This window comes from Papio anubis, chromosome 3 (assembly GCF_008728515.1).
Source record: "Papio anubis isolate 15944 chromosome 3, Panubis1.0, whole genome shotgun sequence".
Taxonomy (NCBI): Eukaryota; Metazoa; Chordata; class Mammalia; order Primates; family Cercopithecidae; genus Papio; species Papio anubis.
In genome coordinates this window covers 16229018-16245991 of record NC_044978.1, presented here as the reverse complement: position 1 = coordinate 16245991, position 16974 = coordinate 16229018, and the positions used below count along the sequence as shown (strand labels likewise).

General features: G+C 41.1%; 1 pseudogene; it reads right to left on the bottom strand.

The window, feature by feature from the left end:
* Positions 1-11557: 11557 nt before the first annotated feature.
* Positions 11558-12563, bottom strand: LOC101000718 (annotated as a pseudogene).
* Positions 12564-16974: the final 4411 nt, after the last annotated feature.

Sequence of the window (16974 nt, the reverse complement as noted above, 5' to 3'; positions counted from 1 at the left end):
GAACTTGGGAGGTGGAGGTTGCAGTGAGCCGAGATAGCACCACTGCACTCCAGCCTGGGCAACAGAGTGAGACTTTGTCAAAAAAAAAAAAAAAAAAAAAAAAAAAGAATAGGGGTGCTATAAACATTTGTATGCAGGTTTTGTGTGGACATAAGTTTTCAATATCTTTTTAACATTTATTTTTCAGGTCAATTAAAATCATAATTTGTAATAATCTAGCCTTTATATGGCTTCTCAAATATAGCTACCTTAAAAATAATAAACACATTCATATAATAAATCCATCCAGAATCAGATACCATTTTATATAAAAGTGTGAACAATGAACCTGCAATTATTTTGTGGAATAAGGTAACTTTAGGACAGTTTAGAAGTATTTCATTTAACATTCTTTGAAATTTGAGCAGACCTGTGGTCTGTGGAAGTTGTTTCTTTTACATTGCAAACAGAGAAATTTATAGGTGTTAAATTTGCTATAAAATTGTTCCTTTATTAATTCTTTACTAATAAAACATATTAAAAATTATATATCTGGAAATCTAAATAGAAGCATTTTCAAATTGAAATAATAAAAACCACACAGTATTAGATAACTAAAACTTGCTCCCTTTATGTGAATACATATCAGATAGGACACATGAAATGCCAGGATATAGGCAATGATGATATTTTCTCTGGATATTTAATCTCTAAACACATGAACTATATTACATACGGTATAATCCTGTTGAAATATAACTTGTTATTCCAGAGGATTGGGTATGTGTTAGAGAGTCACCTCTGTCCACTGAAAGCTTAAAGCATAGTAACAATTCTACAAAAAAACCACACCTTTCTATAACACTGTCTTCTATCAAACGACAATTTGATCAAATTAATCTTTGCCTTTAATACTAATATTCTAAATAAGCCTCCTTCTTTGGGGATGAATTAACAAAAATTGCCCCCAGATTGTTACCACCTTGCAGAATTTTTACTCTGCTTCCTCACTCTATGTTAGTGACTTGTGTTGATTGGTCCAGGATGGCTCAAGTGTAAATATCTTGACATCAGAAAGATTTAACAATTTTAAGTGGTTTATTGTGTGTCTTAAGCTATCTTATGTCTATGGTTTATTTTATGTCTTAAGTTACTTTATGTAAAATATTTGAGAAAATAGAGAAGGAGAAGTATCAGTGAGAATGAAGGGTTTAAGAATATCACATAAGTTCAATGTCTTTCCCCTCCCCATAGAGATTTTGACCATTTTAGTGTCGGAAAATTAATGAGTCTGCCAGGCGCTGTGACTCACGCCTGTAATCCCAGCACTTTGGGAGGCCGAGACGGGCGGATCACGAGGTCAGGAGATCGAAACTATCCTGGCTAACACGGTGAAACCCCGTCTCTACTAAAAATACAAAAAAATTAGCCCGGCGTGGTGGCGTGGTGGGCGCCTGTGGTTGCAGCTACTCCGGAGGCTGAGGCAGGAGAATGGCATGAACCCGGGAGGCGGAGCTTACAGTGAGCCGAGTTCGCTCCACTGCATCCAGCGTCTCAAAAAAAAAAAAAAAAAAAAAAAAAAAAAGAATGAAAAGAAAGGAAAATTAATGAGTCTAAAGCTATCTCAGAAAATGACGGGATTTTCTTTCCCGATTTAAAGGTTCTGAGATTTCTCCATTAGAATCCTGCCTCACTGAGAGGTGAGGACTTTTTAACCAATAAACCTGGAGGTTTTAGGGCTTTAGTTTAGCATAATTCCTGGGAATGTGATTCTCCCTGAAGCAAATCACATGTTATGATGCATTAGATGGGAGCTTCTGTGGTAGACCATGTCCCTTTTGACATTATAACAGTGGAAATCTTCCTTCTACCTCTTTTTTCATACCCCTTCCCTATGTGACAGAGGGCCCCTTAGCTGCCTCTAAGGGCATGCTTAGCTGCCTCTCCTGTTCTAGGATCTCTTTCTGTCCTTTGCTTTTCATCTTTCTCTCTCTTTCTCCATCTCTCTTCCTATCCTTTTGCTCCCATGAAACTATCTGTGCTATGCTCTGTATCCTTCCAGGTTGTGACTCATGTCCCATTTGAAGCTGGAGAAGCAGCAATATAGACTAAGACATGAATTCCCTGGATCTTCATTGGTAGTTCCCTGCATACTTTTTTTTTTTTTTTTTTGAGACAGAGTCTCGCTCTGTCACCCATGCTGGAGTGCAATGGCGCAATCTCAGCTCACTGCAACCTCTGCCTCCCAGGCTCAAGTGATTCTCCTGCCTCAGCCTCCCGAGTAGCTGCGATTACAGGCATGCGCCACTATGCCCAGCTAATGTTTGTATTTTTAGTAGAGACAGGGTTTCACCATGTTGCCCAGGCTGGTCTTGAACTCCGGACCTCAAATGATTCATCTGCCTCGTCCTCCCAAAATGCTGGGATTACAGATGTGAGCCACTGCGTCTGGCCTCCCTGCATACACTTAAGTATGCCAATATTAGGTGAGTGGATATACATGTCTCTGGAAAAAGAACATTCTGTGGTCTTACAATGGTTGTTCTTTTCAGTATCCTCCTGACATGGCAAAATAAACTTACCGAGTGCCAAAGATCCTCCAGGAGGAAAGGGATGAAGACCTGGGCTAGGGATCTCCATCCCATTTGAGATTCAACCTAGGTAAAACTTTCTAAAGGGCTAAGATAGCCCTGACTAAGGTCTCCCAAGAAGAGAGAGTCTGGCTCAGTGACAGGTTCAACTGAGCCTCGAGGTTTGTGGGGACAGCTTGTTCTAGATCCTGTGTGTAGCTGTGGTTAGAAGCCCAATTATACCCAGCCACTTTGGCAAAGCTGTCGTGTTTAGGGAACAGTGGCTGATTGTGTGAGTGTAAATCCAATAAGCTGTTGCCTTGGGAGTTCATACGCACAGTGCTACCCTGCTGCCTGCGCAGTGTTCCATAGCGGCAAGGCCAAGCAAGACAAGGACTCACTGAAGCCAGATGGAACCAGTTTTCAACAGTGACATTGTATAGAAGTGATGTTTAAAACCAGAACCTGTTAATGGACTGGTCACATGGACTTCTGAAAGAAGACTACTACCTTTGGATTAAGTTAATTCCCAGGTTTCTGTACAACAGAGAGAATGAAGGTTCCTTAAGAAAGTGAAACCAAATTACCTACTATATGGAGGAATGGAGGCTTAAGCAAGGAATTGGAAAAATAAAGAGAGATGCCCAAATTTTTCATCCTAAACTGATACAGATCCATACAGATTATATTTAATATGCTAATTCATTGTGAATCTCTAAGAGCTGAAGGGTTTGCTAAATTTGACTACTGAACTTTTTAAAAACTCAATGTATCTCAAGAGACTGGATTCCAAGGAACCCTTGTTATAATAGAAAATGATTCTCCAGTGACAGAATTTTAGATACTAGGTCATGACAAAGGAGCAGCACATGGGGAGAAGAGGCCCTTTCCTGGCACCCACCCATATAGTTGTTTGACTATCTCAGCTTAGACTAGTTCCATGGTTCTGTGCTGTTAATCGTGTTGCTCTAGTGACTCTAACCCAAGGAGGGCAGAATGTGCAGTGAGACAGTGCTGAGATGGGATTCCAACTTTCTCCTTAGCTCCATCTATCATTATTAGCCTTTGAATAATGCCCACCACCTGCAATTGCTCATTGGCTACATGAGAGCAGGGATTTCCTGTTTTATTGTCTTATGCATCCTCAGTGTCTAGAACTGTGCCAGACACTATTTAAGTATTCAATAACTATTTGTCAAATGAATGGACTTCTCATCTAACACTGTCCTGGCAAAGACACTAAAAGCCTAACTTAACCATTTCTTTTGTACAGTTTGTACCTTGTGGCTACAGAGATTCAGGAAGTATAAGAACAGTGATGACTTGGAACTACTGACTAGGTTTGGTGGGCTCAGTCCTCAGCAGCAAACAGTAAATAATGTTTTATTTGTAAATCAAGTAAAACTTATCTTTTCCCAGGTTGGATCAACCCAGAATTGGGGTCAGGGGTACAGCTATCTCAAACCACATCAGCTGAATCACCATCTCCCTAGTTCCACATTGCTCAATCTGAGGACAAATTGCAACATATTTAGTAACCTATATGGTGGCATATGTTTTATAAATAAATGTATTTCTATAAATCTGTATATAAATAAAAATTAAAAATATTTCCTTTCTATTCTTTAAACTAAACTATGTATCACGAAACTTTATAGTGTAATGTAGCTTACAAGGCAACATTTTCATCAAATCATTCTAATAATTTTTAAATCATTATCGATTTTTAGAAATTACTGGTATGGTCTTATGTTTGGTAAGCTCTCACTAAACTAAATGCTGCTTGTCTCTAAGCTATAGTTGTACGGAGGAAACTGTACTAAATGCGTCCAGTAGCTTCTCCTTGTGTAGATGGTTATCAGGTGTGGGCCCAGGCACATGCCTCAGCAGGAGAGCGATTGGGTGGGGTGCCCCTCGTATTTAGAATGCTAATGTTTCTCATGTCATCTGTACCCAGAGAACTTTTGCTTCTGCCCCATCTGCAACACTGTCACTAGCCCAACTTGTTCTGCTACTCCTGCCAACCCTGGACCCCTCCTGAGCAGCAAGTAGGCACTGCGTCTGTCCCAGCTTCCACCTTGGTCTTACCTCATGCTGCCCAGTGCAGATGCACCAGTCCCAAGTCCCAAAACCACCCATGCAGTAGCCACTGCATGATGTCATTTGGTGGCATGTGGTCTAACTTAAGCTACTTACCAACCATCAGGGCAGGATTTCCAATTTCAACCTGCAGTAACATCATGCCTGTGTGTACTGGCTGAATATCAGCCATGGCCCCATCTCTTCTGAGTAGTTCTGCAAATCTCAAGGCCTTCTCTCATATTTATGTTCGAACAAGCCCATGAATGCCGTTTTCTTCTATCTCATGATCCCTACCATTTTTTCTTCTGTTTCTTACCTCCATAAAATGGCTCCCATGTTGATGCATTGATTCCTGGAAGGAGCTTCTGTTTTGCTTTGCCTCTTAACATCACTCAAGTGATGCTGCCCTGGCTGATACTCTGTTTCTGAGCTGAAGCAGGAAAAATTCCCCTCCATTGGCCTGAGTGGCCCGTGATCTCCAGCCCAAGGCTGCCTCATGCTCTTTGTGACTTACTCCTTGCTATAATCCAGAGTCTGTGAATGATCACATCAGAAAACAACGTCAGGTTACTGTTGCCTCCCACTGCTCACCATCTTCTGAATTAAGACTGCACATTCTGGCTCTTTGCCCCGGGTAATTTTTTTTCCCAATAACTTGGGAGCTTTGATTCCTAGTGGCTTAGGAGAGTTGTTCTCCACACAGCTGGGCACAAGAAGCAGCCAGTTGAGTGGGACTAAGGCATGAAGGCTGAAAACCTCGCAGGTGAATTGGATCTGCATCCCAGGTTGAGAATCTCCAGTTTAGGAGTCTCTTTTGAGTCCTAAAGGAAATACTCAATTTCCCCCATCTATCAGGCCCCTGCAACATCTACCAACATGTGCAATGGGATTAGTTCTTAAGAAATTCATATACAGCTTAGATTGTTGCTCAGAGACTCCTGCCACTCTGTGAACAACCACCCTTATGGATACAGATGCACAATTTCCTTTGGGTTGATCTCATAAGTTGCATTTCCAAAAAAAAAAAAAAAAAGAAAGAAAGAAAGAAAATAATAAGACCTCGACATCATAAGGAAACCACTTTTAGTTGCTCCATTTCCTGGAGCCTACAGCTGGCAAAATGCCTGGGACAAGATGTATTCAATTCAAGGCAAAGCAGAGTTGTTAGAAGAAGCAGATGGCCCACCTAAGGTGAAAAAATTACTTTCTTGTGAGGATAGGCGGGGCAGTTTATTCACCTCTTCCTCTAGGAAGGTGAGAACGTGTGGAGACAAAATAAATAAAACACATTACAAGCTCCTTCCACAGATGCACAGAACAATTGGTGCTGAACATGGCTGCAGGAGGCATCTTCCAGCCTCCAGGAGGGCTGTAGGAGCTTGTCATGCATGCATTAAAGTGTCCCCAGAACTCGAAAACTATTCCATCAGAGGAGCTAGTAAGAACCAACGAGTCACTGACAACAGCAACCATCAGTAACCATCTCTGAGAGCTGGTAATGAACAGCAACAAAGATTGGGGATAGTTAAGATGAGCCAGGTAAAAAGGGTCAGGAAAATGACTGAATAGATTACAAGGCAGCAGGAACTGTGATCCATCTGAAGAAAAAGGGGAATCGTGTGAGTGGAGGTGTGGCAGCTAGATAATCTGCACATATTGAGGTAAGGGGAGGCCAGGCAGTGAGAATTTGTTGTGATTCTCTAACACTTTCCAGAGGAGAGAGACACGTTTCTTGGTAGCTACTCCTGTTCAGATAATCTAGAAAGTACATTTCATTCAGAAGTCTGCTCCAGTATCTGGATGCTGCACCCCTTAAGGTTATGAAATGTTTTTGCTCTGAATCCTTGTTCACAAGCAACATTCTGATCATGAATTTGGTCTCCCAGGTACCTTGATAATGGGCAGAATGTGTCCAAGATTGAGGAAACAAGTTTGGAGATCCTTGGAAAGGCTTATTCTGTACCTGTTACAAATAAATAAATGTGGGTTTTGTTTGAGAGTTTGGTTAGCACAGGTCAGTTTCAACCTAATCACCCAGCAACACAGACAAAATCCTCTCTTGGGACCTGCATGGCTGAGGGTCAGACCCCAGAACACTATGGCCACTCCTCTGTATTGCCATCCTGTGAGGCTCCACGGGAGCAGCCTGGGCCTTCTTCCCTGACATTTGTGTCTGTTTAAATTTCACACAGTCAGTCCAGAAAGTCATCTCCCCACCAGTTTCTTTAAAATCAACAGAGGCTACTTCTAAGTAATGTTTTCTGTAATGCATTCTGGAGTCTCATAGCCCTGAACCTTAGGAAACAAGTTGCATCTCACACTCTGTAAGCATATACCCAAGTAGCAAACTTTCAGCTTCCTGCAGTGGTCCCTGCTGTCTTCTTTATCCTGATGAGGTGAGTCTTGGTGAGGCCACATGGTGACATACAGGGGATCCTTAAGCAAGGAGTGGGAAAGGAAAGGTTATGCTGCCACGCACAGCTCCAACCCCGAGTCCTCAGGCCCCATGATCATGTCGTTTGAATGGGGGGTGGCTTGGGTTAAATGAAGAAAGGGGTGGGTGTTCTCATCTACAAGAGCAGAACTAGAAGGGTGCTTCTTGTCAGCTGTGTTCATAGCAGCCGTGGCTGGGTGCACAGCTTTCCCCATTTTTCCACTGTTGAAAAGAGTGTGTGCTTGTGTGGCTGGTACTGGCATTCTCATCCCTGACTCTTGTAAAGGTGCCACATCATCGCTTCAAGCACTCTCTCTTAGTTTTCTCCTCCCTAGCGTGTGAATAGTTGACATTGTGCACTCCTTGGTGGGCACTACGCACTTGCTTGCTATAGGACACTTATTCGCTGGGATTTTGGTAGCAAGTAGCTTTTGCCTGTCTCCAGAATAAGAGGGAAGCAGCAATGACCCAGCTCTGGAAATTATCTACCAGGTTCACGTTCCATATATTGCCCTTTATCCCTTGAAAACAGCAAATTTATATGCAAAATAAAAACATTAATATTGCATATTAATTTCTTCTTCCCCCTGTTTGGAGAGTTGGCAGAAGGACTAATAAAGATGACTAGTATGAATAGTCTCTCAAAATAGTCATTTCATAAATTGAATAGGAGATGCATTCACTGCAGCTGAGATTTATGAAGGTTTGGTGAGGTGGCAAAACAGGGTTTGCAATTCAGGATTTTATTTCCCTTAGGGGCTGTGGCTAATCTGTTGTGAAGCAAGGTTTCAGCTGGGTAAAGATTGAGTAACTAGAACAGAGATGCATTGTGTAACCCCTGTTTCCTTTTTATTTCTTGCAGACCAGTGAATATCCTAAGTCCCAAACTGTATGCCAGCTTAGTAGATTTAATTTTTGAGTGTTTTGTATCATGACAGCTCAGCATTTCTTGCAAAAAGTGGTCATAGATAACCATGGCCATTATATCAGTCTCTGTGCTGATGCTGAATTTGTCTGACAGACTCACACAAGGGCCTCTAAATAACCTTTTCTTTAAAGGGAAAGAGAATCGGCATTTACCAATTACTTATTCTGTCGCCAAATGACCTTTATTTCTCATGGCAAATCTGTGACATTGGTATTACAGATATTTCACCTATCCTTGTTCTGGATAGGATTGAGGCTCAGAGAAATTAAATAGCTTGCTCAAGTTACTTAATTAAGAACCTTAGAAGCCTAAAACAAACATGATCTCTTCTGATCAGTTTTATACAGGAGAAGTGAGGTTTCAGGATAAACCAGGCCTTTCTGCCTCAAATCTATTGCTCCTTCCACTGTGCTGTGTGGCTGCATGCACGCCAGGAGTTGGAGAAATGCCATAGGATTTTAAAGCACCACCAATAAAATCATGCGAAAGAAAACATATTTTGAAAAAAAAGGTTGATTGTCATATTGAAGCGCCCCACCGGCAAGTCTCTAGGAGGCCCCAGTAAGAGCAGCGTGTGTGTCCTGGGGTGTTTTGAGTACCTAGGAGGGCAGGGGACAGCAGTCTCCCCTCCCGCAGTGTAGATGAGCTGGGCAGGGATAGCAGCAATGCTGCCCCCGAAGTCATCTGCCATCTTCCAGTCAGTGGCCGTAACGTTTTCCTAGTAATCTGAGTGTCATCTCTTACAATGTCTTATCCTGCTGAAAGCCTCTTTATTTAAACATTTGCCAATTGGAAGGGATTTTGTCCCGACAACGACTTCCTCATTTCCATGCTCACTCCCAAAGCACAGCTCAGACGCCTGTGCAGGGATCCTGTCTGCCATAAGAGCCTCCCAAACGATGCTCCCCGCTGCCAGCCACTCCTTGCGCCCATCTTGTGGCTGCTAGATATATCATCCTACAGCACAGCTCTGATGATCTCATACCTCTGTTCAAATGGAAGGAAGTTTCCAAATTTCAAAGTCCAGTGCCAGGCGTGGTGGCGCGCCTGTGGTCCAGGTGACTGAGGAGGCTGCGGTGGGAGGATCGCTTAAGCCCAGGAGCTGCAGGCTGCAGGGATCTATGATTGCGTCACTGCACTCCAGTCTGGGCAACAGAGTGGGACCCCATCTCTTAAAAATAATCAAAATAAATTATTTTAATTGTAAAAGTCTGAAACCAAATTTCAAAGTCAAACCTAGAAAGCGTCTAGTGCCATCCCCAGGCTCCTGGAGCCCTCTCCCTTAGTGTGACGGCCTAGGACCAGAGTTCTTGGTTTGTTTTTGGAAGCCATTTCCTCAGAGTGATGGTTTCTGAGGAACCATCAGCTTCAAGAGTTCTGCTTTATAAGATTATACACATAAGAAGAAAATATAAATAGCCTAGAACTCTCCAGATTTCATCACATCATCACCCCCCCACACACAATCACATCATCACACACACACCACACACACACCAGACCACACACACAATTACATCATCACACACAACACACAAAATCACATCATCACACACACAACACACACACACATACACACACACACACCCCTCCACACACACAGAGCCTGTCTTTTTCCATTTAGTTGTTATCTAGCGCCACCTGGTGTTAAAACTAAACAGCACCTCCGGAGAAAAAACAATCTACAGGCATGTTTTATACCAAATTGAGGATCTTTAGCACTGGAAGGAACTTTAGAGATCATTTAGACAGCTGCCTCATTTTATAGATTAGGAATATATGCGGAATTTAGAAACAGAATTGAATCCATAGTTCTTGAATTCCAGGCTCCTCAATTTTCCAGCGTGCCCCAGTTGCCTCCTTAGCCTCCAAAGGAATTGGGCTAGAGTGATACCACCTTTGGAAAAAGACAAAAAAAGAATACTAGCATTTAATGATCCTTTATTATAAGCCAGTTATTGTGCTAAATGCATTTACAAACATGACCTCATGATCTCATCTGTTCTTCATAACTAGTCTCCCTCCCTCCCTCCTTCCCTCCCTCCCTCCCTCCCTCCTTCCCTCCTTCCCTCCTTCCCTCCTCCCTTTTTATCAGAGAGGAGGTCTTGCTCTGTCATCCAGGCTGGAGTGCTGTGGTATGATCAGAGCTCACTGCAGCCTTCAACTCCTGGGCTCAAGCCTTGATCCTCCCACCACTTCAGCCCCACAAGTAGCTGGGACTACAGGTGTGAGCCACTGCAGTAAGGTGATCTTATTCTTGTTCCACAGATGAACAAAGTAAAATTCAGAGACCTGCAACATACCTTGGACCTGCAAATACTTTTATGTCTGTGTTTCTATAAGGACCTGTTCATTCCGGTTGTCTCAGTGGTCAGTGTGGAGTGCCACATGAATAATTTGGTGGTGGCTTAAAAAACAAATATTTACTTCTTGCTCATGTTTCATGAGAGCTGCAGGTTGACTGTGGGTCAGCTGTAAGTCTGATGGGCTCAACTTGGCTGGATGAGTAATTTGGTGGTGGCAATTGGTATAGACCCTGAAATATAAAAGATAATGAGGAGCTCAATAAGGTCATATTGTATTATTTGTTCACAATTATTCAGTCCTTCCTTGCCTTTGCCATACTTCTGTGCAGACAGAATACATTGCCCTCCCTGCATTGACCTTAGACTTGGCCACTTTCTTTGGTTAATAAAATGTGTGCGGACTTGATATTTGCTGCCTGAGCAGAAGCTTTCAGCGGTGTGGTTTGGTGAGACCTACTTCAGCCTTGAACTCCCCCGTGAGAACAGCACACCTTAGAGAGTTGCTCTTCCTTCAGTCCTGGCTCCAGAAGAAGACAATACTTGTGGCTGAGTCGAATCCAGCAGAGCTGAGCCCAACAGAGTCACAGTTGACCCACAGTCAACCTGCAGCCTTCATGAAACGTAAGCAAGAAATAAATAGTTTGTAAAGCCATTGAGAATTTGGTGTTGTTTGTTGCTGCACCAAAAGCTGACCAGTACGGAGTTTGAACACAAGTCTGGTTGACTCCAAAACCTTTTTAGAAACTCTCTGTGAAAATGGACACTACTTCCAGGATGATGTCTAATATGGTTTGGCTCTGTTATCCCCACCAAAATCTCATGTCAAATTGTATTCTTCGGTGTTACAGGAGGAGTCAGGTCGGAAGTGATTGGATCACCGGGGGATTGACTTCCCCTTTGCTGTTCTTGTGATAGTGAGTTCTCATGAGATCTGGTTGTTTAAAAGCGTGTAGTACTTCCGCCTTCACTGTCTTTTTTCTTCTCTGGCCATATAAGACATGCCTGCTTCCCCTTCGCCTTCTGCCATGATTGTAAGTTTCCTGAGGCCTCCCAGTCATGCTTCCTGTATAGTCTGTGGAGCTGTGACTCAATCAAACGTCTTTTCTTAATAAATTTCCCAGTCCTAGGTAGCTCCTTGTAGCGATTCGAGAACAGACTAATACAGTATCTAATTTAACTAATCTGAGAACCTACTAGTGTTAGTAGTTGCTGAGGCTCTTACCTCCTTCAAGGCTTTGCTGAATTCCACTCTCTCACTGATACTTATCCTGAGCACCTAATTTAATTCTGCCACCTACTTCTCCAGCTCTACCTCTTCTGTCTTTTTTTTTTTTTCTGTTCATAAGTTTATTGTCTTTATCTGAAAAATCCTCATAGAAAACTGTTTGGTTTAGCTCTCGGCAGCCTGTTCCTGAGCTCTGAGGGAGCTTGCCTTCTTTTGAGCTACCCAATCTTTCTTCTGAGCAAGGGACATTTTGGGGTGGTTCCACCTCTTCTTTTTAATTTCTTTCTTGTGCTTTTTTTCAGAGACTGGATTCTCTTGTATAGCAGCATGAGCTTTCTTTTATACCTCCTCCATCATGTCTGCAGTTATGCTGTTCTTTATGCATTGAGAGAACTGTTTTTTGTAAGCATCTTCATCTTCTTCCATTAAGTGGCGCATGTCATCTGCAACACTCTGGCCCATGATGCGCTTCCGGTGTACTTCTGCATTAAATTCTTTGCTTTCAGAATCATAACCAAGGAATTGTTTGGTACCATGAGGGATAGACAAACCTCCATCCACAGCTCCCTTCAGGGTGCCAAACACTTTATAGCCAGTGGTATTCTGGCAAGGCCTGCATCCAAATAGCAGGTGAAGGCACCTGACTGATCATCAATGCTTTCCACATTGTATTCATTGCCAGTCACCTCCACTTGGCTTTCACAGATCTTGTCCATGAGAAGCCTGCAGGCCAGCAGCAGGCCAGTACAATACGCTACAGCATAATTTGTCAGGCCAACCTTCACACCGTACTTTGGCAGTTCGTGTGCATATGCTGAGCAGACTATCATATTCCCCTCTGTACGGGCATAAGCAATCTAACAAATGATAGCTCTATCATCCTGTATTTGGGTGTGTTGTATGTATTTTTATACTGTATCACCAAGCATTTCAGAGCATAGTAATCAGTTTTACCCTCTCGTCATCTTCTAAATTTCACTTGGTATCTCTTAAAGTAGGCCTTATTCTTAACAAGTGTGATAAACCCCATCCTGCAGAACAGAGACCACGTCCGTGGCTCGACAGAGATCTGCAGGCCTGGCACTAGTTGGGGAAAAGGGCCCTCTTCTGTACTTTTGATTCCCTTTACCTTGACCTACTTTTTTCTCCTTTTGAAAGCACCTATTGGCCCAGCGCGGTGGCTCAAGCCTGTAATCCCAGCACTTTGGGAGGCCGAGGCAGGCGGATCACGAGGTCAGGAGATCAAGACCATCCTGGCGAACACGGTGAAACCCCGTCTCTACTAAAAATACAAAAAAATTAGCCGGGTGTGGTGGCAGGCGCCTGTAGTCCCAGCTTCTAGGGAGGCTGAGGCAGGAGAATGGCTTGAACTCGGGAGGCGGGGGAGATTGCAGTGAGCCAGGATCGTGCCACTGCACTCCAGCCTGGGCGACAGAGCGAGACTCCGTCTCAAAAAAAAAAAAAAAAAAAAAGAAAGCACCTATTGCCTTCTAAAATACTCTACAATGAACTTACTTATCATGTTTATAGTTTAAATGTCTCCCTTGCTGAATTTTAAGAGGGATAGGGTCTTGTGTGTTTTGTTTACTGCAATACTTTAAACAATGCTTGGCACATAGTAGGGGCTGAAAAATATTTTTTTAATAAATGAAAAGACGTCTGAAAGAATGGCAGCTGTTGTATTTTGGTAACATGACCAGTAGAGGTCATAGATGAGTTCTTTAATTATCTTGGAGCTACAACTACTATGTCTGTGTATGCAAGGATCTATTCATTCTAGATGTCTCGGTGATCAGTGTGGATTACTACACGAACAATTTGGTGGTAGTGATTAGCGTTGATCATGAAAACTGCTGAAAGGTACACATTAATGATGCCTCAGATTGGCTTCCCCTTCATATATGACCTAGTCTTGGGAGCCAAGCAGAGAAAAAAAAAAAAAAGAAAAGCAAATAGAAAATAGGATGCAAGTTAGGGCAGAAAGTGTTGGCTTCAAGGCTATGTCTGTCTGTATAAATTGCTTGGACATGGAAGTTAAATTTAAATAATCAGAGAAGATAGTAAAATGTTTATTTTCAATCGCAAGCTATTTGTTTAGATTAATAATACCTCCTCCCCAAAGTCTGCGTGAGTGCGTGAGCTGGGGCAGCGCAGGAGTATATACTGATAAAGCCTATTAATACCAGGACACTTGACTGGCTTTTTCCTCTTCCCTTTTACCACAAAAAACCGGCAAACCACAAATCACAAGCCATGATTCGGCCTGAGTGTGGTTTATTCTCTCTGGCTTGATTGCTCGTGCCTAAATGTCACAGTACGTAACCACAGATATAGAGGTATAAAGGAATGATGACTCTGGATCAGAAGCGAATACTTTCCTTTTGATTGCATATGGATTTTGATAGATTGATTAGTTCAAGGGTAAACATTTGAGAAGGAAGAAAATGTACTTTATTGATTGTCCCCCACGCATCAGGCACTGTGATAGCTACTTTCCCATGTCATCTCACTCCCTGAAGTGAACAGTGTCAAAGATAGCATCTAGAACTTAGTAGAAGCTCAATAAATTGTCGAATGAGTCCGTGAACAGTAAATGACTCTTAGGAAGAAGCTTCTGTTTCTCTGTTTTGGTTTGGTTTGTTTGAGCCGGGGCTGATTTGTTATATTTTTTATGCTTATGTTTAGTGTTTTTTATTCATTACAGGCATCCATCTCCTGGGTCTGAAAAGTAAATAGAATGTGCTCCCTGTCACGAGACCCCGAAGGGTGGGCCTGGATGGAGAGCTAGGATGAGGAGATGCTAATTCTGGTCCTGCTCTGAAAATGAACCATTCCCTTTGATTATATATGATAAATCATTACATAATTCCTACCTTTTCTACTTCACAACATGTCGTGAGATAAATGTAAGATGCCATATTTGGAAGGTTATTGAGTTTTTAAATGGGAAAGTTAGTCAATAAATGGGAATTTAATGAAAAGTTTTCCATGAGGCCCACTGTGGGGGAAGTAAGACTAAAGCACAAACTCTACCCTGTATCACACATTGCTAGCCTTGTATAAATGCATGGATGAACAAAACAGAACAATGATCTCAAAATCGCACACTACTTGCTCGATGCCACCTTAATGGAGGATGTGCATTTCCAGACTGAGGAACTCCATTGTGTTGGAATATCAGAGATAATGTTTTTTTTGAGCTTGGGGTTGGTAAAGGGCCAGAGACCTTAGTTCTTACACTATTCTGAGGCATGTCGCCAGATAAATGCAGGGGTAGATTCTCTTATGGGATGATGTAGAAAGAGAATATGCCAACTTTTCAAAAATGTCTTTAGTATGGGGCAGGTAGGGTGGGAGGATGTGGAAGATCACTGTTGGAAGACTTTCCTCTAAAAGTTTGTGGAAGTTCATTCTCACACTAACAGAAGTAAAATAAGTAAAATAGGATTTTTTTTCTTCTTCTCTTTTTCTTTTCTTCCTCTCCTTTTTCTTTTCTTCCTCGATAGCACTTAGAGCTTTCGTTGGCTGTCAGACACGTAGTATATAAATTGCAAGCATGATCATCACACAGAATGTAAATATGCCAAGTGCACATGAACAAATTAGAGGTTTCTTAGTCAAATCCAAGCAAATACATACCTGATAATGACTTTGGCCGAAACATGTTTATACATTTTATAGTATGTTCACATTTGCCAGTGGTTAGCAAAGATTAAGCTTGCCAGACTTTAATATGGCACAAATGCCATGTTCAAGGCAAAGTCAGTGGACTATTACAGGATCTGGCAAATCAAAAACATTATCAACAGCTGTGGTTTCCAAAGGTTTTGTGAGACTGGAATAATCAAGTTGTGTGCATTTTAAGTGGTCATTAATTTTCCCGGTGCTTTTTAAAAATATAACTTATGATCATGAGTAGCTTCACATGGTGTAATAGTTATAATCAACTTTTGATTAGATGTGATAATGGCCAGAAGGCAAAAATTAATTAAGTCCCTAATTATTTAATTAAGGATTTATAGAGTGGCTTCTATATTCAGGGTCATGTATTTTGTACTAATTGTAGCCACTCACTTCACATCCCTTCCCATCCTTACTTTTACCAGAATTGTAATAAGTGTTCATTCGAATTTCACCGATTTCCATTGATCCTTACTGGTGGACACATCTTTAGATTATCCTTCAAAGGAAGGATAATGAAGAAAAACAGTGATTCTATATTGCTAAACAAGAGACCTTTGTATAGTGGAATTTAGTAGTATGATTCTATCTGATGCTAAAAACCATTTGAAAAGGGACAGAAGATTAACATTTTGTCTAATCTAGTAACTTGAATTGATAAAGTTTTATCATGACTATGACCATATATGATACCAATCATTATCAGTATCTTGGCTTTTCATTTTATATTTTAATTGCTATAATTATAACCCTGGACAATTAAAAATTACCTTTTCAATAAAGCTGGAAACAAAAGGAAAAAATTGCCTGTCAAAGATTATCTAAACTCACATTTTCTCTGTAGGGTCTTGGAATTTACTGTTTTATAAAAAGCAGTCTCCAAGGATTATGTTTTCTCTTTGGATGAGTGTTTCAGCTACGCTGAAGGAGACTTCAGTGATTCATGATTCACCTGTTTTTCTCCATAATATAATTGCGAAGAAACTGCTATGAACCTCATGACATTGAACTGGCTAAGAAAAAAAAAATCTTAACTATTAATATACTAAGTGTACATTTTCTTTAAAAAGTGACTTTGTTAGTTTCAAATATTTTTAATAACACACTTAATGCTTACAGAGTTGATTTATCACCAACAATGTTGCTTAGTAAATGTCTTTTGAAGATGTTTTTAATGCAAAGATAAGGCTTCATCTAAGATATACAAATCTAAGTTCATACATGAACTATATCTTCAAGTCATTATTGTTTTTCTAGAGGCCAAAAACTTAGTTGGCCCTATAGATAATTTTATTGAAACGAAACAATGTTATCAAGAAAAATTGCTTTACCATTTCAGTACTTTATCCAGTCTTCCCTAATCGGTTTAGCACATTCACTTGCATGGTTGATAAAGAAAGCGTTTGCTAAAAAAGTTAAAATAAAGGTAATCTGAAGAAATTATTCTAAATTTGAAATTTAGTTTAAATGATTAATAATAAGAAAACCTTATATTTGTAAACTTATTGTGAATAAAATACTTTCATATAGTATAATTCTCTTTTTTTTTTTTTGGTCTTTTATCTCTTTTATTTTCAATTTTTAAAAAAATTTTTTCCTTATAGCATTTTGCTGTGACTGTAATACCTCCAATGGAACCTGTCTTAGTCCATTTTCTGGTGCCACAACAGAGTATTACAGACTGGGTAATTTATAAAGAAAAGATGTTTATTTGGCTTATGGTTCTGGAGTCAGGGAAGTCCAAAGGCATAGTACTAGTATCTGCTCAG